This window comes from Macaca nemestrina, chromosome 8, assembly GCF_043159975.1.
Source record: "Macaca nemestrina isolate mMacNem1 chromosome 8, mMacNem.hap1, whole genome shotgun sequence".
Classification (NCBI taxonomy): Eukaryota; Metazoa; Chordata; class Mammalia; order Primates; family Cercopithecidae; genus Macaca; species Macaca nemestrina.
In genome coordinates, this window is record NC_092132.1 from 46107950 (window position 1) to 46133893 (window position 25944).

General features: G+C 34.5%; 1 protein-coding gene and 1 pseudogene across 9 annotated transcripts in view; one reads left to right on the plus strand and one right to left on the minus strand.

Annotated features, from left to right (window-relative positions):
• The window catches only part of LOC105476071 (vacuolar protein sorting 13 homolog B), an 859286-nt gene that overhangs the window by 542909 nt on the left and 290433 nt on the right, over positions 1–25944 (minus strand). The gene's annotated exons all lie outside the window — the stretch shown is intronic.
• LOC105476073 (MSL complex subunit 3 pseudogene) lies at positions 3550–4610 on the plus strand (annotated as a pseudogene).

Consider the following 25944-nt stretch of genomic DNA (forward strand, 5'->3'; position numbering starts at 1 on the left):
TAAAAATCCATAAAAGTCTGACAATACAAATATGGGTGAGGATGTAATATGAAGTAATGAGAAGTCTCTTGCTCTTCTAAAGGAAATATAATGTGGTACAGCTACTTTAGAGTAATTTGGCAATATCCAATAAAGTAAAAGGCATACCTACCTATAACTCAGCAATTTCAACCTAAGTATAGAACAGGATAAATTTGAAAACACATAAATAAGGAAACAATATACTTTGTCTAGACTAACACTGTGGAGCTTTCCCCTATGTTTTCTCCTAGTAGTTCTACAGTTTCAGGTTTTATATTCCTTTAATCCATTTTTGACTTGATTTTTGTTATGGTTTGAGATAAGGATCCAATTTCATTTTTGTGCATGTGCACAGCCAGTTTTTCCAGTACTGTTTAATGAAGAGACTATCCTTTCCTCGTTACGCATTTTCGGCACCTCTGTTGAAAATCCATTGACTATAAATGAGTGGGTTTGTTTCTGGGCCTTCTAACTTGATCAATGTGTTTATTTTTATACCAGTATCATCCTGTTTTGGTAACAATAGCTTTATATGTTTTGAAATCAGATAGTTGGATATCATCATTTTGTTCTTTTTGGTCAAGACTGTTTTGGCTATTTGGAGTCTTTTGTGGGTTCATAAGAATTTAAGAATTGTTTTTTCTATTTCTGTGATAAACGACATTGGACTTCTGATAGGGATTGCACTGAATCTGTAAATCGTTTTGGATAGTACGTATGTTTTCACAATATTGATTCTTTCAATCCATAAACACAGGACATCTTTATATTAATGTATGTTTTCTTCCATTTCTTTCATCAGTGTTTTATAGTCTTCAGAATGGTTTTACAATTTAAAATGATTGAAAAAACATTTCATTGTCTGGGTTTAATTTATACTTACATTTTTGTTGTTGTTGTTCTTGCTATTGTAAATTGAATACATTTCTTAATTTCCTTTTCAGATAGTTTGTTATTAGTACACAGAAATGCTACTAATTTTGTATGTTGATTTTGTATTCTGCAACTTAAAGCACAGGTAATAACAACCACAAAAATAGACAAATGGATGGCATCGACCTTAAAAGCACAGCCAAGGAAGCAATTAACAAAGTGAAGCAAGCCCACAAAATGAAAAAAAAATTTTGCAAAGCATATATCTGATAAGGGGTAATATATAAAGAACTCAACTCAATAGCAAGAAAACAACCTAACTGAAAAATGGGCAATAGGCCAGGCACAGTGGCTCACGCCTGTAATCCCAGCACTTTGGGAGTCCAAGGCGGGTGAATCACGAGGTCAAGAAATCAAGACCACCCTGGCCAACGTGGTGAAACCCTGTCTCTACTAAAAATACAAAAATTAGCTGGGTATGGTGGTGCACGCCATACCCAGTGGCCTCAGCTACTCCGGAGGCTGAGGCAGGAAACTAGCTTGAACCTGGGAGGTGGAGGCTGCAGTGAGCAAGATTGTGTCACTGCACTGCAGTCTGGCAACAGAGGAAAGAGACAAGAAGAAAGAAGGAAAGAAAGGAAAGAAAGAGAGAGAGAGAGAGAGAAAGAGAGAAAGAAAGAGAGAGAGAGAGAAAGGAAGGAAGGAAGGAAGGAAGGAAGGAAGGAAGGAAGGAAGGAAGGAAGGAAGGAAGGAAGGAAGGAAGGAAGGAAGGAAGGAAGGAAGAGGGAGGGAGGGAGGGAGGGAGGGAGGGAGGGAGGGAGGGAGGGAGAGAGAGAGAAAGAAAAGAAAGAAAGAAAGAAAGAAAGAAAGAAAGAAAGAAAGAAAGAAAGAAAGAGAGAAAGAGAGAGAGAGAGAAAGAAAGAAAGAAAGAAAGAAAGAAAGAAAGAAAGAAAGAAAGAAAGAAAGAAAGCAGCCAATAAACCTGAACATTTGCCATTTGTGTCTCTCAAAAGAAGGCCTGCAAAAGGCAAACAGGTATATGAACAAAATGCTCAGCATCACTAATCAATAGGGAAATGCAAACTAAAACCACAATGAGAAGTCACCTAATACCCATTAGAAAGGCCTTTATCAGGAAGATGAAAGATGACAGGTATTGGTGACAATGCAGAGAAAAGGGAAATCTTTTACATAGTTGCTAGAGATGTAAATTAATACAGCCATTATGGAAAACGGTTTGGAGGTTCCTCAAAAAACTAAAATTACTATATGGCTCAGTAATCCCACTTCTGGGTAAATAACCAAAGGAACTGAAACAAATGTCAAAGGGATATCTGCACTGCCATGTTCACTGCAGCACTATTCACAATAGACAAGATATGGTATCAGCCTAAGTGGCCATCAACAGATAAACTGATTTTTTTTTTAATGCAGTATATATACACAATAGACTACTATTCAGCCTTAAAAAAGAAATAAAAATTTGTTATTTTGCAACAACATAGATGAACCTGGAGGACATTATACTAAGTGAAATAAGCCAGGCACAGAAAGATACACCATATGATCTCACATGTATGTGAAATCTAAAATAGTTGAACTTGTAGAAGTAGCACAGAATGATGGCTACCAGAGGCTAGAAAGATGTGAAGAGAGGGAATGGAAATTCTTGATCAAAGAGTACGAAGCTTCAGACAGAGAGGAGGCATAAGTGTTGAGATCTATTGTACAGTAAAGTGACTAACGTCAATTAATAATGTATTATGTATTTCAAAATAATGAAGAGAGTAAATTTCAAATGTCTCACTGTGAAAAAGGATAAGTAAATGAGATGACAGATATGTTAACTGTCTTGATTTAATCATGCCACATTGTATACAAATATCAAGACATCACTCTGTGCCCCATATATGTATACAATTATGATTTGCCAATAAAAAATAATAGTGATTTTTAAAATAAGAGTATACAATCCAAAATTGTTTTACCAAATTCTAAAAATAAATCATCAGCATAAAAATAAATTGCAGTACATTGCATTCATAAAACTGGAATTACTATATAGCAATTAAGTGCCTGAATTAAGAATTATAGAACTCAAAAAAGAAAACTCTCCCAACACCAGTCGGGAGCCTCATGTCTGCGCTGTCCAGGCCAGGCTGTGGTTTGGCCCTGAAGCCAGTAGAGAAGGCCTCTTGACTATGATCTCTGTTTTGTGTTAAATGTTTTCTCCTCCTGTGCGGCCCAGTGCCACATGGGCTCCGGTGGGACGCCTGGGGGTTCGACCCAGATTGCTGATGTTATTGATGGGAAAGGCAAAACAGACAGAAAGATCCCAGAATATCTAATACATTTTAATAGTTGGAACGGAAGCTGTGATAGATGGGCAGCCAAAGATCATGTGCACTGTAATACAGGTGCAAATCAAGGATGACAGCATGAATTGGCAAGAAAAGCTGCAGCTCACCTGAGAGGCACAGGAAGAAGGAAGTCTGTCTGGCATCGACTCTATCTAAAAAAGCCTCCCAGTTGAAGACAAAGATGAAAATGCTGAAAATTCAATAAGCAGTTCTCCAACAGTAGTGAAAACAAGGATGAAAAATAAGTGAAGAAAGTGTTATTGAAGAAGAGATAAGTGCAAGAACAGAAAGGGAAATGGAAGAAAGAATAATAACTATAGAAATCCCTGAAATTCTGAACGAGCAGCTTCAGGGTGATCGCTACTACATTAACAGAAGGAAACAGTTAATGAAACTTCCATGACAGACCAACATCATAATGATTTTGGAGTCCTACGAGAAGCATTTTGCTATCAATACAGCTTTTTCAGCCAATGAGAGGCCTTGCCACCATTACACTATGCAGCACGCCAACATGAAGGTGCAGGTGCATTATATCCCAGCAGAAAAGAATGCTGACCTTTGTAAGGAGATGGTGGATGGGTTAAGAATAACCTTTGATTACACTACCCCATCAGTTATAATCTATCCATGAGAATAAGCTCGGTATAAAAAGGTGACTTCATCTAAGTGTTTTCTTTCAATTAAGGAAAGCATCACAGACAATAAAAGGAACCAGGGGGAGCTCTCTCCCAGCCCACCTTTGTTGAATCCATCCACACCACGGTCCACAGAGAGTCAGACAACCACAGCTGAACCAGCCACCCACAAAAGGCACAAAGCCAAGCCGGAAGCATTGCAGGCTGTGAGGCGGTCCACATGCCACATCACCAACTGCAACAGGCTGGCTGAGAGCAGGCGTCACCTCACCCAAGTGCCAGCAGCAGGCCACATCGACCAGCATGCTCCAGGCTGCTCCTGAACCTGGAGAAGAAAACACCTGTGCATCATCTTCAACCTCTGCCTCCTAGCAAGGAAGAAAGTGCTGCATTTACTGGTTTTGAAGGGAAAAGAACTAACTAAATAAATGAAGTCCTCTCATGGAAGTTTGTGCCTGATAATTACCACGCAGGTGACCAGCCACCTCCACCCCCTTCACATTTACGGGGCACAACATTTGCTGTGACTTTTGGTAAAACTTCCAGAAATCCTTGGAAAGATGTCCTAGTCTGAGAAGAATCTGAAGGCTTTATTGAAACACTCTGATCTTTTCTACAATTTTTGGCAGAATACCATGATGACTTCTTCCCAGAGTTGGCTTATGTTGCTGTCTGTGAGACATATTACAGCACCTAGAAACCCCCGGCAATTTATTAAAGTGTTCGTGAGTCTGTAACAATAACTCCTCCATCTAGCTTTGCACTCTGGGTTCCAACTGTTCCAACCAACAAGGCAGTGGGTCTTATTTACCCAGAGCACAAAAGTAACACCCACGTGGGGACTCTGGCAGAGGTGGGCCCTGTTGTTTGAGTTGCCCACATAACTGCAGTTATTCTGTTAGGAATTACTTCCTGGGTGTCTGAAACTGTTCTGACAAGATACTTGCTACTAAGGAGGCTATCTGTGATGGCAGAAAAAAAGGGCAACTGTGTTCACAGTGAAATGTTCATGAAAGTATACATAGGTTAGGCCATTTCACTAGATGTTGGAGTTAGTAAGCAGAAACCACAATATTTTGTTATTTGTTGGCATTAAACAGAATTTTTTTTGCAAATTATTTTTATTCTATTGATGAGACTGAGCAACTCTGTCCAACAAATTTTAGTTTGTATTTGGAAACCACAAAGTAGTCTGAAAGTATTATAGAGAGAATTGTTATTGAAGGGGGGGAAAATGCAGTTATACATTTGCTTCTAACAGTGAAACATGATTTTTGGTGACCTAAAGAAAGCACTGCCTTTCTTGTTTGAGATTTTACAGCATACTTTGTTGTGCAATGTTATGGTTCCCTTTCTGTAAAACATTACTTTTAGCAACCTAAATACAGCCTGTCTTATTTGAAAAAAACTGGAAAAAAAAAAAAAAAAAACTGACGTGGTTTAGATCTGTGTCTCCACCAAATCTGATATCAAACTGTAATCTCCAGTGTTGGAGGTGGGTCCTGGTGGGAGGTGACTGGATCATGGGATCGATTTCTCATGAATGGTTTAGTGCCATCCCCCTGTGTACTGTCCTCACAATAATTAGTGAGTTCTCATGAGATCTGGTTGTTTAAAAGTACATAGCACTCCCTCTGCATTCTCTCTTGCTCCTACTCCGCCTCCACCTTCCCCCACAATTTTAAGCTTCCTGAGGCCTCCCTAGAAGTCAACCAGATGCCAGCATCATGTTCCTGTACAGCCTACTGTGAGCCAGTCAAACCTCTATTCTTTACAAGTTACCCAGTCTCAGGTATTTCTTCATAGCAATGCAAGAACGACCTAATACAAAAACTCTTCCAAACTTAATATTGAATGAATGTTCAAAAGAATACAGATAGCAAACAAACCAAAACATGCAAAACAATATGAAACTTAAATATTTTTAAAATGATATATATATACTAAAAGTATTTACAGGCACAGGAATAATAATCACTAACTTTAGAATAGTGTCCAGCTCTGATATGGTGAAACAGGAGAAAGAACATCATGAGGAAATTTAAAAATTGCCTTTCTTTTTGATCTGAGATACTCATTATATTATTCTCTATTTGCATATGTGACATATCTCATAATAAAAAGGAAAAGAAATAACCACTAATCTACCACAGACAGAGTGGGAGAATACATGTCTTCCTGTAGTGGACCTCATTATTAATCAAAGATGCTAAAATTTTATCATGGAAACAACCTCTGTTAATTAATAAAAATTATAAGAATGCCCAAGCTTCAAAACGATAACATTCTGCAACATATAAAGGATTGAGAGGCACTGAATTTCAAAATAATGCTTCCGTGTATAAGCAACATAAGGTAACAAAATAATTTGACATTGTTTTCATTAACATTGAATCCATTTTTATATGCCAGGAAAAATAAAAGCTAAAATTAAATATAATGTGCTTAGAATAGGCTTTAACATGTGAATCACATACCGTCAATACTGTCAATTCTTAGAACTCAAATCTTATTTTCTTAGTAAGTATATTTATATATATTTTGAAATACAAATATATCCTTGTAGAAAAATATTCTGTGGGTACCCTAACAGATTACAGAAAAAGAAAATGGAATATAGTATGCAAGAAATAAGTACAAAAACCTCATGAGAAAAAGACCTAAAAAAATGATGAAATACACTATGTTCAAGGATTAAAGACTCAATATTGTCAAAATGTCCATTTTGTTCCTCAAGATTATCTACAAATTCAATGATATCCCAATCAAAATTCTAACAAGTGTTTTTAATAGAAACTGACCAGTTGATAACAAAATAAATAGAGAAAACAAAAAACATATAGTAGTTTACATAATCTTTTTAAATAGCAAAGTTAGAGTACTCATATTACCTGATTCAAAGATTCAGTATATAGCCACAGCAAACAAGACCATGGTAACTGGCATGATCATGGACAAACAGATTTAAAAACCAGAATAGAATTCCAAAAATAAAATAATGCATATGTTGTCTATTGATTTTCAACAAACATGCCAGGGCACTGAATGGGGAGTCTTTTCAACACATGATGCTTTAATAGCTGGACAAATAAATGAGAAAAAAATCCAAAAACTTGATCTCTACCTCGCAACTATTCATAAAAGTTGATTTTTTGAATCATAGAATTAAAAGTAAAAGCTAAACTATAAGGCTTTTAGAGGAAAATATAGAAGGATATCCTGGATTTCTTAGAGAAGTCACAAAAAGCACTAATCATAAAAGCACAAATAATTAAAAAATTGACAAATGTGACTTTACTAAGGTTTTAAAATTTTATTCTTTGTAAGACATTGTTACGAAGAAGAAAAAACAAGGAAAAGACTAAGAAAATATATTATCCACACATATAGCTGACTTGTATTCAGAATACATAAGGAAGTCTTACAATTCAATTAAAGACAAACCATTAACATAAAATGGGCAAAAGACCTTCAAGTCTTTTAAGACACTTCACAAAGGAAGGTATCTGAAATGCCAAAAGGATGAAAAGATGATTATTATTAGTTACTGAGAAACACAAATTAAAACAAGAATGAGATATCATTTCAAGCTTAGTAAAACATAAAATGACTACACCTAATATTGGCAAAGATATGAATGGAACAATGTAATTCTCATTGTAACACACATTGTTGGTGGGAGTGTTAAGTCATATAACTACTTGGAAAAAAGGTCTAATAGTTTTTTATAAAGTTACACATACACCTACCTTATAATAACAATTCCACTTCTAAATATGTATGCAATAGAAATGACAATATATGTCCACAAAAGGCTTGTAAAAGAATGTTATAGCAGGTTTAAACACAATAACTACAAAACAGAAACAATATAAAAGTTCATCAACAGTAGAATGAAGTAGTAAACTGTACTGTATCCATACAATGGAATATTATTTGGTAATCAAAAACGATAAACTACTGATATACACAAGACAAATGATTTCAAAAACATAGTGTGAAACATTAGACACTGATACATACATATATACATCCAGAGAATTATTCTGAGTGAAAAAAGCCAATCCCAGAAAGATTATATATTACATGACTATTTACATAACATTCTTGAAATGACAAAATTGGAGTCATAGAGATATTAGTAGATGCCAGTGGTTAAGACTTGGGGTTAGAGTGGATGGTGGGGAGGAAGGAGAAGGAAAGTAGATGTGGACATAAAAGGGTAACACGAGGGATTCTTAAAGTCATAAAACTATTCTGTATCTTGACTATGGTGGTAGGTACATAAATCTACATATGTGATAAAAACTACATACAATTAAATACATACAAACCCAAATGAATACCAGTAAAGCAGGGGAAATCTGAACAAGATCTATGAATTGTATCAATGTCAGTATCCTGGTTGGGGTATTACATTATAGTTTTGTGAGATGTTATCATTAAGGAAAACAGAGAAGAAGATACATAGGATCTTTCTGTATTATTTCACACAACTGCATGTGAATCTACATAATTATCTCAAAAGAAAATGTTTAATTAAAAGAAAGTAAAGTTTAAAAATAACCATACATGTGGCCTTTACTTTTCATGCACATCTTTCTCCAAAAACAGATCTCCTGGGCATTAATTTTACATGTCCCTGACCCCCTTCAGATAAAAATAGTTTTAAAACGTAAGAATAATGTTACATTTCTAAATGTCAGATTCTAGTCTAAAATACATAAACTCTACAAAAATTCAAACTCTCATTACAAAGCTGCCACTAACCTAATACTATTTAAATAGACAAAGTACTATTATTTAAAAAGATTTGATACTTACATGTCTGAAGAATTATGATTATTCCCTCATGTAGATAAAGCACTATCTGAAGTCTAAGCTCTTCTCTAAGTAGGCCTTGGAATCATTTTTCTACTTCATCATTAAGAAAAATAAGCAACACTATTATATTTGACCACCCTGCTACAAAAAAACATGTGAGCCAACTCTTTTTCCTTTCCTATCAACATGAGATTAATGCAATACCAATAGAATTTCAACATAAATAAATAGACAAGAAAGTGTTATTAGAAGCCTGATATTTTAAAAGTTTAGAATTCATATGGGAAATTTAGAAGAAATTTTATTAGGGAGAAAATGAATAAAGTCTCTTAATCTTAAACTTTTATCTTGTTTTCTGTACTGTGCTTTTAAGGATGTTCTGAAGAATAGCCTATGACTGTACATAAAGCACTGAACTGAGGATTCAGAGTAAGTGTAACACTGACTTTACAAGTAAATTACTGTAAACATCCTTTCCACACTGTACCACTTGGGACACTCAGAGAATGTACTGAATTAACTCTTTAGAATATATAAAAGAATATTTTATTTGATCTAAAATACTTGAACTGATTGAACAAAAAAAAATTAACTGTTCTCTTACTTCCATAAAGTGGCCATATATGAAAAGATTAATATAGTAACTATAAATCTTAACATTAATTCCTGATTTTTCTATTTCCTTGCAAATACTTGAGACTTGTTAAAAATAATCATTTAATCCAATTATCTCAGGTTTACTATTTAGCCATTTTGTTTATGAACCACAAGACAAATACTGAAAAAATGTAAGTCACAGTCTATTGTTTAAATGATCCAATGAGTCTTTACACTAAGTTCACCTAATATAGTTTTGGATGTCAGAACATAAGACTGGCCAAATTTCTACTTAATTTATCAATATAAGAAACCCCATTAAATTCATAATTTTCTACGATAAATAAAAACAAAGCTCAATTCTAATATATGTTGCTGGAGCAGCCAAAATGTTGTTACAAAGATACTCAAATTTCTGAAAAAAATGATTTTGAGATAAATTTTTTTAAAATCCCTTGAACAAAACAGAATGTACACTATACTGTGGTAAGTATTCCTTTATCTTAAATTACTAGTTATCCTTACGTAGTTACAATGTTGAACTTCAAATACAATTTCTTGTCAACCACCTATAAAATGCTGTAAGATCATGCAATGTATTCTACTGTCTCATGTAAACATGTAATACTTTAAATTAAATTTCATTATTTTTGCAGCAGCTTTCAGATTTCATTTCCATCCTTAAATTTTACAATTTAACCTACACCAAACAACATCACCAAAGTCAAAACGTACTAAGAAGCTTATTATATTGATTTGTACAAAAATGCACAAATACAACCTACATGTTTCATATGTTATTAATATAACTATCCAACTGGTTACAGGTTATATTTTAATTGTTTTCTTGATTTACTATCAAGTATCACTTTTTTAGCAATTCTGAATTTTAAAATTGATATTCCAAATCAGCTACTAGTAGTGTTTATGCTAATGAGAACATAAGTCTATCTAAATGTTCCTTATAAAGGGATCTTGGTTGCCCTACAGCTCTGAACTGCAAGATTCTAGAAGTAGTGTATAAGTAGGGTTGCTACAGAGGCCAACAGTTCTATGGTCATTTACCTGTCAATGTAGTAGCTACTGTAGTAAATGACTAGTGAATAATGCGATGACAAGCAACACTACTTAAAATGAACAGGTTGATCCCTTAAGTAAGGTTTTCTAAGCACTTTATAGGACCAGTGCATTATTTAAGAACAACCACAACAAGTAAATTGCCAGCATTGTTCATTTAAGTTTAAATTTTCTTCTATAGGTCTCATTCTCTGCCACAAACCAGATAAGTAAGAGTTTAGTGGAACCATCCATCCTTATTCTGAAAAGAATATAAAAAAATTAGAGGAAATTCAATGGATATTTCATAAAATTATCTGTGATTAAAGAATCTGAAGGAAAGCATTTTAGTGTACATGAGAATGCAGCTGAAAGGTGAAGGAGCAATTCTTACCAGGAATACAAGGAATTTTCTTTAAGAGACTCAACTTCACCTAATACTCTAATGCAATAAAAAACTAAATTAATCCTAAATTGCCTTAAGACAACGGGGACAAAAGAAATAACATTTTGCTTAATGGCTTTAGATACTAAAAAAATGATACCATGGGTACTTGGAGACTCTCTACAAGCCACTAAGAAACAAGATATTGATAGTTTCAGTTCTGGTTGAAGACAATGACTAGATAAAATAACTTGGTACCACTATAACATCCTTCTAATCCTCCACTTTTCAACCCAGCACTCCATTATCCCACAACTTAGAAGGCAAGAAAAAATTAAAATATAGATAGTAAGTGCTTAGATAAACAAAATAGAGGGAGAAAAGCGGGAACACTTAAGAAACAATTAATTCAGGCTAGGAGTAGGGGTAAGGGAAGACAGGGAGGAGGTAACAGAAGGAATAATGCATGAGCTTTAGGTCAGGGATAAGAAACAACTATATTAAGTGATGGTTCAGAAAGTGAAATCCTGTTCTCTGACTCTGCTTCTTTATTCAGTACTGGATTAAATTCCTGAATTCTGCTTTCTCATCCAAAGTCTCAACCTACAAATAGAAAATATTATTAAAATTACATACCCCCATCACTGGTCTCATCATTCATTCTCCGTGAATGGCATAATATAATAGCAATGAAGATAATACTATTTTTAATATTATATATATGATCAAAAGTTTTAATAAGGGGTACTTAACAGAAAACAATTCTAGTCCAGTGTGTTCTGGAATAGTAGCCGCAAAATAACTAGTCCAAACAACATGTTCAAATATTTAAAGACAATTTTAAATTCTTTTCTAAAATCCTTGGAAGACACGCCTCTCCAAATAGGCATCTCAAAGGAGTTAATATATATTACAGAATAAAACATATACTCTAAACAGTGACTCTCAAATACAGCACTGTCTGGAAACATTTTTGGTTGTTACATTTCCAAGAGTGCCACTGGTATCTAGTGGGAAGAGGTCAGGGATGCTACACAATATACAACAATATATAAGACAGGATTATGTGGCCCAAAATGTCATTCACGCCATTGTCAAAATACCATGCTTGAAAGGAATACTGAACACTATCATTTATTTTATCCATTTTATTTTTATTTGCTGTTAGAATTACTGTGTTGCAGTCTCTTATTAGAATCTGTCAAGATGATAAGAATGACATTATTAAGTGAAATCCTAGAGGAAATATATTTGTAGGAAAAACAGAAAGATAAAGTTCACTGAGAATGCTTAGTGGTTATGTTTAATGTAATCAACTACAGTTGATGGCTCAGAAAGAAATAAGTTGCTTCAAAAATGAAACTGGCAATAACACTCAAATATATCAATTTTATTTATAAACTGGAATTAACAGGGTTTTTCCTCTTAAAGCAGATGGATTTCCTTGAACTACTAAAAACAAGCATTGGATGTCAAGGCAAAAAAATGTGGACACAAAATTCTGATCCACATTCCCTAAGGTGATTTTGTCAAAACAAAATATACAGACCACCACAATGTTCTTCCATAATACCTTAAAAATGTGTCTTTTCAAAATTAATAATCTTTCATTTTACTAAACACATGCTTGAATATAAGCATTGATTGTAATATACTATAGTTGCTTTTATTGAAATGAATCTTTTTTTCAGAATATGCCCCAAAGTAAAATACAAGGTTTATACCTATCAAAACAAAGCCAAGAGAATTAAATTTTCACTCAATATGTTTCACATAAAAACAGAAAGATAACATTTCACAAGTTTGAATACTTTAGAAGTCTATAATCCAGAAAGAGTCCAACTGGAAGGAATCTTAGAAATCATCATGAGCTAGACTTTTCAAAAGAGGGTACTTATATATATAGGCATATACAATGGTAAGCTAAGAAGCACTCAAATGAAAAAATAAGCACAGTAGGTCTTAGTAGATGAGCAACTTAATCTAATAACTAGGGGGAGGAGAGGTAAACAAACAGAATGCATTGTGGAGTAGAATGTCAAACTTACAAAAATTTTTAATCTAAGAGACGTAAAGTAGATTTTCCTTTTGCAGCTGCTTGCTTTGGGCTGGAATTTTCAGAGGTATGAATTTACACTCTTCTTCTACTGCAAGGATGTAGCTGAACAAATTGAGAGCTCCTCAGATGATATCAAAGAATACTTTGATTTAAAACACTCAAACTGATTGAAAAAAATTAACTGCTCTTTTATTTGGATAAAATAGCCATTTTATAAAAAGACCAATGTAGTAACAAAAATTTTAACTTGATCAATTCCTGATTTTTCTATCTCCTGGCAAATACTTAAGACTTGTTGAAAGTTATCTTATCCAATCATCTCAGGTTTAAAATTTAGCTATCTTCTCCTACAAGACACCTATATCACCAAAGTTGGAAACAGAGAGTATCCAGGTCCCACTAAACCTTTCAGGTTGCCATTTGTCCTTGCTTCCCCTACTTCGTATCTGTTTTCCCAGCTCAACTTCCTGCCTTGCTGATCTCAGGTGACAGCACCAAACACAAAAGAAATAGTTCCCACAGAATTTTTTTTAAAACTCTCACAATTGAGTATGGAGAAATCTTTATAATAAATCCTTTCTATTAGCAGTCCCGAACCATTTGGCAGTAGGGACAGGTTTTGTGCAAGACAATTCTACCACGGACTTGGTTCAGGGATGGTGATTGTTTCAGGATAAAACTGTTCCACCTCAGATCATCAGGCATTAGATTCTCATGAGGAGCATGCAGCCTAGATCCATTGCATGCGCACTTCACAATGGGGTTTGCGCTCCTAGGAGAATCTAATGCCATAGCTGATCTGACATGAGACAGAGTACAGGTGGTAATGCTGGCTAACCAGCCACTAACCTGCTGTGCAGCCTGGTTCCTAATAGGCCATGGAACCATTTTGGTCCACGACTCAGCAATTGGGGACTTCTGCTTTAAAAGTATATCTCCTAGTGGTTCTGCTTCTTTAATTAAACCTTGACTGATAGAGAATTTCTGTAAGGTATATTTTATGTATTGTTTGAGAATATTCTGTTACATTATAAATCAAGAAAAACAGGATAAGACTCACAAGAAATGTTAACCATAGATAGCAAGTAAACTAGCATCTTATGAGATACAGATAGAAATCATAGAAAGTGTGAATAGGCAAAGTAGCTTATGAAACAGTAGTGATCATAAAATGTGTTAAATATAGAGAGTAAGTTAGTCATCTGTAAAGTGGGCAGGGAATACCTAAACATTCCATGCCACCAGATTCAGATAGTGTGGTCTTTCCCATCCATTTATACAGTATCCAAAGTGTGTTGACTGCCCTATCTCTAGTCTCTTGCCTGTACCTTGTGTTCTAATTAACCTCATGTGCTCTTTCCATCCCACCTGTATAATATCTTATGTGTGTTGACTGCTCTATCTTTCTCACCATGCTTCTACCTTGTGTCTGATTAATCTTGATTGTGCCCTGATGCAAATTTTTGTATTTATTTGACTGGGTAACTGGCATTTATTTGACTGACTACCTATATTAATTATTAATACATTAAATCTAAATACTACATTAATGTACATTCCATCTTGAAAGCGAAATCCCAAATAAAATCACTGTTCTTTAATAATATTTAGTTAGTCATTGGTAAACTTCAAAAGTCAAATTGAATTGGGCTGACTCAATTTCCTGCAGTTGCCATTCTACCCAATTAGGTTGACTGCAATTCTGTGTTTTTTCTTATCTAAGACACCATCAATCACGACATACAATTATTTTACATGTACATAGAATTGGAAGACCCAAGGGGTACACCTTTGTTTAAGATTAAAGAGAAAAACTCTTCGAAGTAGATACAAATAGGAAGAAAACTCATAAACTAATCTTTGTACTAGGTGGAGGGTAGGGGAAGAAATCTCATAAAATTGAATCCAAAACCCAGTATTAACAATTATGGCAGTCTAAATTCACACTATCAGCGAAATCCAAAAATCATCTAACAAATAACTTAATTCAAAGTGGTCTCATGTGTCTGAGATGACTGCCAGGAGCAAACACAAACTCCCTCTATTGGAGCTGAACTTCAACTGAGGCCAGTAGTAAGAAGCCATTTATTTTCAGAAAAGTTAAAGTATGAAAAAAGTATCTCAAAAGCCTTTTCTGCATCTATTGAACAACCCCATCAAAAAGTGGGCAAAGGATATGAACAGACATTTCTCAAAAGAAGACATTCATACAGCTAACAGACACATGAAAAAATGCTCATCATCACTGGCCATCAGAGAAATGCAAATCAAAACCACAATGAGATACCATCTCACACCAATTAGAATGGCGATCATTAAAAATCAGGAAACAACAGGTGCTGGAGAGGATGTGGAGAAATAGGAACACTTTTACACTGTTGGTGGGATTGTAAACTAGTTCAACCATTATGGAAAACAGTATGGCGATTCCTCAAGGATCTAGAACTAGATGTACCATATGACCCAGCCATCCCATTACTGGGGATATACCCAAAGGATTATAAATTATGCTGCTATAAAGACACATGCACACGTATGTTTATTGCGGCACTATTCACAATAGCAAAGACTTGGAATCAACCCAAATGTCCATCAGTGACAGATTGGATTAAGAAAATGTGGCACATATACACCATGGAATACTATGCAGCCATAAAAAAGGATGAGTTTGTGTCCTTTGTAGGGACATGGATGCAGCTGGAAACCATCATTCTTAGCAAACTATCACAAGAACAGAAAACCAAACACCGCATGTTCTCACTCATAGGTGGGAACTGAACAATGAGATCACTTGGACTCGGGAAGGGGAACATCACACACCGGGGCCTATCATGGGGAGGAGGGAGGGGGGAGGGATTGCATTGGGAGTTATACCTGATGTAAATGACGAGTTGATGGGTGCTGACGAGTTGATGGGTGCAGCACACCAACATGGCACAAGTATACATATGTAACAAACCTGCACGTTATGCACATGTACCCTAGAACTTAAAGTATAATAATAATAAATAAATAAATAAATAAATAAAAAAGATCAGCAAAAAAAAAAAAAAGTATCTCAAAATTGATAAAATAAATTGTGATGAATGATATATTTGTAGGAGACTAACAAATACATGAAATTTATTAATATGCAGGGATGGCTGGGCATGGTGGTTCATGTCTATAATCCCAGCACTTTGGGAGGCTGAGGTGGGCAGATCGCTTGAGCTCTTGAGTTCGAGACCAGCTTGGGCAATGTGGCAAAACCACGTCTCTACAACAAATACAAAAATTAGCAAGGCAGGAGAGCCTGGGAGGCAGAGGCTACAGCGAGCTAAGATTGTGCCACTGGGCAACAGAGCGAGACTCTGTCTCAAAATTAAAAAAAAAAGTTACCTAGAGATGATGGATAGAAATTCTGCCTTATTTCAAATTATTTTTTTTTTCATAAACTACTTACTTACCAATTAGACAAATACACATACAGAAGAGGACATTGTTTAAGCTCTCCCTAAGCTTAGAATATAGTTGGGAAATAAGATACTCATATCAAACATAAAATGTAAACAACACAAATTTATTCACTCAATACATATACTGAGTACCTGTTGCACATGCCTGTTTTTTCAACCAGGGTTCCTCATCTAAACCCCAAAGCACAGAAAATTATTTGAGTCACTATCTTCACAATTCTTCCACAATTCTTCCAATATAATACATTATTTTTTTTTATGCACAGAATAGAAGCAAATGCAGTAAGAAATTGCCAAGAAGGAAAACAGAAGAGTAAGAAATAATTTTTGTTTTCAGTAAGCTGGTTACAAGGGTATGTAAGTAAACCAATCATTAAGGTACAGCTTTGGAAGTATTGAGAAATGACACCCAAAAAACATATCCTATGTGAAACAAATACATAATTTAATCTGGACAAAAATCTAAAGAAGAAAAATTTATTTTGGTTGAGATACTAAGGGCAGTAAAAGGAATGCATGATTTAAATATTTGGAATGTAGATGCGAAGAGATAAAATAAAAAGTATTAGAAGAGTTGATAGGCATTTATATAAAGACCTAAACAGGAAATTAGCTGATACTTGAAAGTTGATATGTCTGTTTCTTCCCAAAAGTGATCTTTTCTCTAAGGGGAACTAACAAAAACATCTTGACTAGGTCCTTGCCAATGATGGAAAATAATGTTAAGGGAACTAAATAACTCTCCCTTGAGATGCCAGATTTAAGTTGATTGAGATTTTAGCTTGAGCTACAGATATACACAGATAAGAATTATACTGTTAAGGTTGCTTTGAATAATACATTTCACAAAATTGCCTTTGATGGGGAGGTACCATTTACTTAGGAGGTAGTATTCTGAAGAACAAATAACAATGAAAACAGTTTGTTTCACTAAGTTAGACAGCATATGAGCAGTTGCAAAGGATGAAACATTTGGATTTTATATGATAGTCTGCACAATTTATAGAGAATGAGTGAAAGAAGGCAAAATTAGCAAGAAAACAAACTATCCAACCAATTCTGTGATTGATGGTGAGAAGTTAGTCTAAAGCAGGGTAAGTGGAAATAAAAAGCAAAAGATGAATTTAAAAGAATCTTGGCCGAGCACAGTCGCTCATACCTGTAATTCCAACACTTTGGGGGGCCCAGGTGAGAGAACTGCTTGAACCCAGGAGTTTGAGCCCAACCTCGTCAACATATTGGAACTTTGTATTTTTTTTCTTAAAGGAGAGAACCTCAAAGAATTTTAAGATCTGTTAACTAATTGGACAAGCAATAAAGCATAGATTAAAATATGTCATTAGCCATTTGAGAACAATAATGCTAGCCTACCTGTTTAGAACCTCAATGAAAATGAGAATGATTATGAAGTGTTTTTAGATTTTATCTAAAAGATACCTTAATGTGATCATACAGTGGAAGGAGAAGGAAGAGCCTTTAATTAAAAATAAAATATCAAAATGCAACAATTTTTAAAACCATATATAATCTTTGTAACTAGATATAATCCACAGAACTGACTACATTATAGTAACGAGTCTTTATAAACAATTGGTTCTTTTCTTTAGAATACAAGATTCAAGGTAATCTATACCCTTGTGCTCTATCACTTGAAATACATGATCAACAAAAACGTTGAAAATATATCTTACAATTAATACCCTTTAAATTAAACAGCTATATATGTGGCTTTCAAACTTAGGAGCAGGATGTTTTTTCTTTTTTTCAAACAAAATCTCATGGAGTAGTCCAACAAATAAATCAGAAAAAAGGGAGAGCTGCTTTGATACAATCTAGAAGCAAGGGGCCAGAACCCCAGCCCCACGAAAACACTAAGAAATCTTTCAGCTCTGCAAGCAAAGTTTTAAAATAAAATTAAATGGGAAAAGGAACACAGTATATTGCTTTGGTCCAGTGGAATAAAATCCACATAACGCACGCTGGAATTAAATTAGCTATCTGATTGAGGGATCAAAATATAGTGGAATGGGCAGTACTTAAAAGCTGAACAGAATAAAAAGGTTAACATTTGGTTAGAGTAAATAGGAGTAAATAGGTACTCAATAATTATTTACTTCAACGGTTTGAGAAAGTGAAAAATTATCATGAGAGACTGTAATAGATTAATTACTTTCCCATGTTCATACTGCTGCTTGGCTTCTAAGCCTAGGTTTCAGAAAGAGTTTGATCAACTGCTGAGTTTTAACGATCTCCTACTGCTTTTATCTTTTAGTAAAGCTTCTGCCTACAAAGACCTCCCCCAAGAATCATGGAGTATGAACTATATGATTGCTCATATCTGGATGCTTGTAACTCAGCCTGCATTCATTACTTCACCCCATTAACATTCCACACTGGGAGTCCTTTGCCAGTTTTATGAGGCGAAACCACAAAATGTCAGGTTAACAAAATCCTCACATAGCAATTTCACCTTAAAATACTGCCTGTCAAGGACTTGCTTCCAAGATATTCAATAAATCACTAACTCTATAAAGCAGGTTGCAAGTCAAATAATTAGAATATTTTGCATCAGAGCACAATCAAGATTAATCAAAATACAAGCTAATTATTTAGAACCACAAGCTTATTGGGGAGGAGGAATACAGCACTATGTTTTCAAGTGTACTTGGTAGCCTATCTAAGTTTTAATTGTGCTTCGATAGGAGCCTATCTGAGTTATACTTAACTAAACTCTATTACTTCCATTCCCAATTGTTTAGACACTTGATTTGAGATGGCATGATATAATAGAGAGCTTTGGGGATATAAACATATTGGTTCAATTCCTGGTTGTGCCACTTATTAGTTACGTTTCTTTGAGATGGTTAATAAGCCATATTGCAATATATTGCATAAGCCTGTTTTGTCAATGCAAAAATGAAGGAGTTCTTTCTTCATTGGGCTATTGTGAGTTTTTAAAGATGTAAGAAAATAAGCACCAACCATAGTATCTGGTAATAATGTTCAATAATTGTTAGTTTCCTTCCCTTTATCCTTTGTTGGGACAGAACATGACCAACTTTTGTAAGAGTTACTGTTTAAAACTCTTTATGCTCCCTGAGAAGATTACTAAGAAATCTCTGTCTCTATAACTACCGTCATGCAGTTAAGAGTGTCACAATAGGTATGAAAGGAAAAACAAAGTGAAGTTTGTTGTGTATACATCAGTGAACACATATCTATTAAACACATTCACCTATACTTCCTCCCTTGCTCAACAGGAACGAAAGAATATGAACTGGCCAAGCCTGTCTACCCTACCCTCTAGGCTGAAGATCTCAGTCGGTCATTCCTAGTATTTGGCTCTCTTGTGATAATTATTAAACAGTGTTGGATAACTATGTCCTAAGCAAGTAATTCACATTCTGATTCTGTTCTACACTTTTCTGATAAAAATTATTTGTACATCTTTTGTGACTTAGTACAGGAGCAGAAGATAACACACATCAGAAAGAATTATCAAGGAATTAAGATAATCGTGTTTAAGAACTATACTTTATGTGTTTCTTGTGTCCTTGTTTCTATCCTAATGATGATTATTCCTTTTCTTTGCATCCATTCCAATTTCTTCAAATTCCTTTATAAATGCAGATACAAAACAGAACAGGGTAAGAAACCAAAATAAGGTTCTTGCAATAGCTAAGTCTTTGCATGTTTATACTTCCCATCTCCAGGAAAAAAATACAAAAATCTCTGACACAGACATGTGGATTGCATTCATGTTAAATTCCCAATTCAACATTTAAAGAGCAGTCACGCTGTCAATCTTATAAGCAAAATAAGTCTAATGACCAATCCTCAAATTAAAAATGTACTTTATTTTCCTCGCTTATTCTCTTAAGGAACGATTTGTAGAATATTTTTATGTACAAAATTATATTCATGCCTCACAGCAACATAAAGAGCAGCAGCATATTCTTGAGTTCTTGAAAACAAACGGAATCTCTACTCAGGAAAAAAAGTACTAGCCTTAATTAAGTGAAAATCTTAGTGATCTAGTAAAATCTAAATCTAGCAATTCAGTCTAATCTTACTAACTGAATACATTTTCATAGAGCATTTATACATTTTAATGACGCAGTTAGCTCTGAAGTGTTCCATGAAAAAGCTGGCTATTTTGCTCTATACTATTAGTAAACAGCAGTCAATTACAAATGGCTATAGGAAAAGAACAAAGTTACACAAAGGAAAAGGAAAAGGCAAAAGCAAGGGTACAAACAACTAGGCTGCTCATCTGAAGGATACAGCTAAAGGAACACATGGTCTTTGGCCAGTGAGCAAACAGGTGTCTAATTTTATTGTATTCTGTAACACCTAATAGCAGCTTGTTTGGCTTCCTATAATAATTGTGACACAAAAGGCAAAAATAGCCTTCCCAGGAATTTACATTTTGATACAACTCAAAGAAAACAAAAGTCTCACTTTCATTCCCACAGTCTAAGTTATGGAACCTTTTAATTTCCAAAGAGATAGAAATGAGATTGAAGACAACTAAATATATACTATGGTTAAATCATAATATTCTCAATACCCCATAATACATTTCTCATATAATGGGAATTAAATGGTTCATAAGCTTACTAAGCAAAAATAATGTTATGTGCAAGCAAAGTAAAATTGCAAATGTTATTCAAGTACAAATTTAAAATTCACCTTCTCAGCCTTGGAAATGAATAAATAATTTCTCTGATGTACTTACATTTTTAAGAAATAATTACCAGAAAATGGATAAAAATATGGTTTAAACTTTTATTAGGAAAAATATCGTGTCTCTTATCTAATATAGTCATCTATATTAATTATTTAAGTACATTCGAAAATTGTGAGTAGTTCAGGCATGATGGCTCACGCCTGTAATCCCAACACTTTGGGAGGCCGAGGCAGGTGAATCACCTAAGGTCAGGAGGTCGAGACCCGCCTGGCCAACACAGTGAAACCCCGTCTCTATAAAAATACAAAAATTAGCTGGGCATGGTGGTGCCACCAGTAATCCTGGCTGCTCAGGAGGCTGAGGCAGGAGAATTGCTTGAACCTGGGAGGCGGAGGCTGCAGGAGCCGAAATCACGCCACTGCACTCCAGCCTGGGTGACAGAGCAAGACTCTATCTCAAAAAAAAAAAAGAAAAAAGAAAGAAAATTGTGAGTCAAAATACTCTCAGCTTCAAAACAACCTAAAACCATCTGAGCCAATCTAAATTATAACCTGATAGTTTTTTAGTAGTTTATAGAATGTTCCAGAATCTGACTTTGGTACTACAGTCTGTAACTGACAATAGTTACTTTTCTTGTGAAGTGACTGAACATTTAAAAAGACAATTGTTGGTAAATCAAATGAATGCTAAAGATTTGTTTAGTTTTAAAGATTTCAGCATGTACTGGCTCAAAACCAAACTAAAACTGAGTAGCCAAAGGTGAAAGGCAAGCAGATTTGCCAAAGCAGCAATGCCTGACCCAAAGGTGACCTGGAAGAATAAAAAGAAGAGAAAGTAGGTAGACAATTTTAGCTTGTTCACACTGTGAATATCAAAGCAAAGTGACTGCTTTAAAAACTCTTATTCATAATAATCATCATATATTTGAGTTAAAATTTTAATAAACATGTATTTGGAAAAAATACTTGTAAGGTTCACCATTCTATAAAACACAAAGCAGCATTTACGGATTAAATGCTTTCTCTGTCAAATAAATGACAATTTACAAAGGAAAACTAGGGGTCCCTTCTAACATTTTCAAAGTAATAAGTACCATTAAATTTGCCAAAAGTAACCATTCTATCTTACATTAGTAAATGGTTTGAATCAACTAAGATTAAAATTAAACAAGTAACAGAACAAAGATAGCAAATATTTACTAAGAAAACAAAATATATCAACATTAATTGGCTGAAATCACAGGAAGAGTAAGAAAATTGAAGAAGAGGAAGAAATTCCTGATGCTGTATTTTAAACATTAGTGTAACAAAGATCAGGATTCCCAGGAGAAGGGAAGTCCTTGGTCTTCTACATAGCCCCCACTATCCATCCTGACATTAGCAAAACAATATAAATAAATAAGAAAAAACATCAAGATTCTGGGAAAAGAGTGACATTCCCTGCCCATGGTTGCCACTGAGGCTGGTTGCCACCATTAGGGCCAAAGCAAAAGCCACTGCCAGTGGCCCTGCCACTCCAAGTAGCAAAGCTACTGTGCATTTACAAGCACCCTAAGGACAGGCTACCCCACCCACATCCACCACCTGAGGCCAAAGCAGGCATTCTCCACTTGCATGCCTACACTACTGACACTGAAAGCAACCTTGTCTTCCAGAGCAGCAGGGCCACAGCACAGGCACAGCTAGCCCCACCTACACATCCCACCAGAAAACCACCATAGAATGCACGCAGAATCAACACCAAAGTTCCCTAACCTAACCAAGATGATAGATACATCTTCAGGTAAAAGCTCTCCCCTCTGCACACAAATTCAAAAAATTGGAAGGAGTAAAAGTTCTACCAATGGGCAGATATCAACATAAGAACAAAAGAAACACACAAAAAAAGCAAAGAAATACGACACCTCCCAAGAACACAATAATTCTCAAGTAACAAATTCCAATAAAAAAAGAAATTTACAAAATCCTGGGAAAATAATTCAGAATATTGATTATAAAGAAGCTCAGTGAGATACAAGAGAACACACATAAATAGTGCAAAGAAATTTAAAAAAAACACACCAAGATATGAATGAGACATTTACCAAAGGATAAACAAAAGAACCAAGCAGAAATTCTGGAAATAAAAAATCTGCTGAATAAACTTAAAAATATACTTGAAAGCTTCAATAATAGACTAAATTAAGCAGACGGAAAAAATTCAGAGCATGAAGACAGGTCTTTTGAAATAACCCAGTTAGTTAAAAAAAAAAAAAAAGAGAGAGAGAGAATTTAAAATAATTAATAAAGCCTGCATGACACATAGGCCATCATCAAGCAACCAAATATTTGCATTTTCAGTGTCCCAGAAGGGAAAGAGAAAACAAAAGGAATAAAGCTATTTAATGAAATAATAACTGAAAACTTCTGAAAGAGATTTGGATATCCAGATTCAGGATGCCAAAGATTCCATCAAAAAATAAAAAAATATTTAATTTAAAAAGCCTTGAATGTAAACAGATTCACTTAAAAAATATAGACTGGCTAAATGGATTATAAAAAAACGTGATCTAACTATATGCTGCCTACAAGAAACTCATCTCACCTGTAAACACACATGAAGATGGAACATAAAGTGATGGAAAAAGATATTCCATGCAAACTGAAACAGGAAAAGAGCAGGAAGAGCTATACTTATATCAGATAAAAAATGCTTCAAGTCAAAACCAGTAAAAAGAGACAAAGAAGGTCATAATATAATAATAAAGGGATCAATTCAGCAAGAGGATATATTATTTAACAATTCTAAACATATATGCACCCAACACCAAGCACCCAGATATATAAAGCAAATAGCATTAGCTCTAAAATGGGAGATAGGCTGGCTATAGTGGTTCTTGCACATAATCCCAGTACTTATGGAGGCCAAGGCAGGAGGACTGCATGAGGCAAGGAGTTTGAGACCAGCCTCAACAACACAGCAAGACTCCACCTCTAGAAAAAAATTTAAAATTAGCCAGGCACAGTGATGCACACCTGTAGTCCCCTGAGGTAGGAGGACAATCACTTGAGCCCAGGAGTTGGATACTGCAGTGAGCCATAGCCAAACAATACCACTCTAGCCTGGGCAATGGAGCAAAACCCTGTCTCTTTAAAAATAAATAAAGAGAGATAGACTCCAATACAATAATAGTTGGGGACTTCAATACCCCACTCTGAGCATGAGACAAATCATCTAGACAGAAAATTAACAATGAAATACTGGATTTAAGCTGTACTTTAGACCAAATGGACCTTACAAACATTTACAGAACATTTAATTCAACAGCTACAGAATATACATTCTTCTCATCAGCACATAGAACATTCTCCTAATTAGATCACGTTATGACATAAAACAAGTCTCAACAAATTTTTTAAAAATCAAAATTATATCAAATATCTTCTCAGAACACAATGGGATAAAACTAGAAATCAATAACATAAACTTTGGAAACTGTACAAGTATACAGAAATTAAACAAAATGCTCCTGAATGACTATTGGGTCAATGAAGAAATTAAGGAGGAAATTAGAAAGTTTCTTGAAACAAATGAAAATCAAAACACAACATACCAAAACCTAGGGAATACACTAAAAGCAGTGCTAGTTAGGAAATATATAGCAATAAATATCTACATCAAAAAAGTAGAAAGATTTCAAATATCTAATGATGCACCTCAAGGAATTAGAAAAGCAAGAACAAACCAAACCCAAAATTAGGAGATGACATGAAATAATAAAAGTCAGAGCAGAACTAAATGAAATAGAAACTTAAATGAAAAAAGGATCAACAGAAGGAAAAGTTGTTTTTTTTTAACAGATAAACAAAATCGATAGTCAGCTACTTTGAATAATCAAAAAAGAGATAAGACCCAAATAAACAAAATCAGAAATGAAAATAACCAGTGAAATAGCATATACTGTTGCTGCTTTCAGAATTAACAAAAATAACTAAATGAAATTATATTTAGGGAACAAACCAAAAGGGACTCAGTATCTCAATATTCAGGAATTTTAAAAAAGTTCTACCTATGAAATTTCATTTAATTGTTCATAAACTGTAAGCATCTTTCTTAGGAAGCATTTGAAAATAGAAGACTTTAAAATATTTCTTTACTTTTTATATCTGTGAGTAAAATTATATAACTGTACAAGCTGTGAAGCCTGAGGACAGAAATTTTTAACAATTTTTCAAAGGGTCAAGCTAACTTAAAAGTTAACATTTAAAATACAATTGAAAAGGAAAAGGAAACCTTAATGCTATTTTCTCTGAAGTAAGACAGGCATATATTAAAAGATATAGAATACATATATAGAACCCTAATTATTACCATTCTTTATCAAGAGATTAAAGACAACAGGTGAATTTTGGAGTGCCCTTTAATGTTAACCAAACTCAGATCCACAATTTTATCAGCAGTGAACCCATTATTACCTCTTTGAAAAATCCAAGAGTGTATGTACTTTTATTCATGTAGTAATACTTGTTTAATTGAGTTAATTAATTACAGCTTAACCAAAAAGCTCAAACAGACCTCACACAGCATTCAAAGCATAGCTTGAAATCTAACCCTGCCTCCCTTTTCTTTAAATTGGCCCTGAGGATGAAGTCAATAAACTGTCAATTAATAACATACTTTCTTTGATGACTCTTTTGTAATTCACTATCATCCCACTTCATAAATTTTTTAGTGTAAGTTCTGGGATTTCAAGTGAGATGCCTCTTCCATGGGAAAACTCAGTTTAAGAGTTTTCTGCTGCCAGTAAAACAATAAGACAAACTGGCTGATGATCCTCCCACACCATAGTGTGTAGGTGTAAGCACTCAACCAGTGAAAGTTTAATTTGTTTCCACCAACAGCACAGAAAACTACTCCAATGTATTCACTAAATAAATCTGAACATTAGTCTCTTGCATTTGGTTAAGACCTAGTTTGAACTAGGTTACTTGTAGGCAAAAACAATCC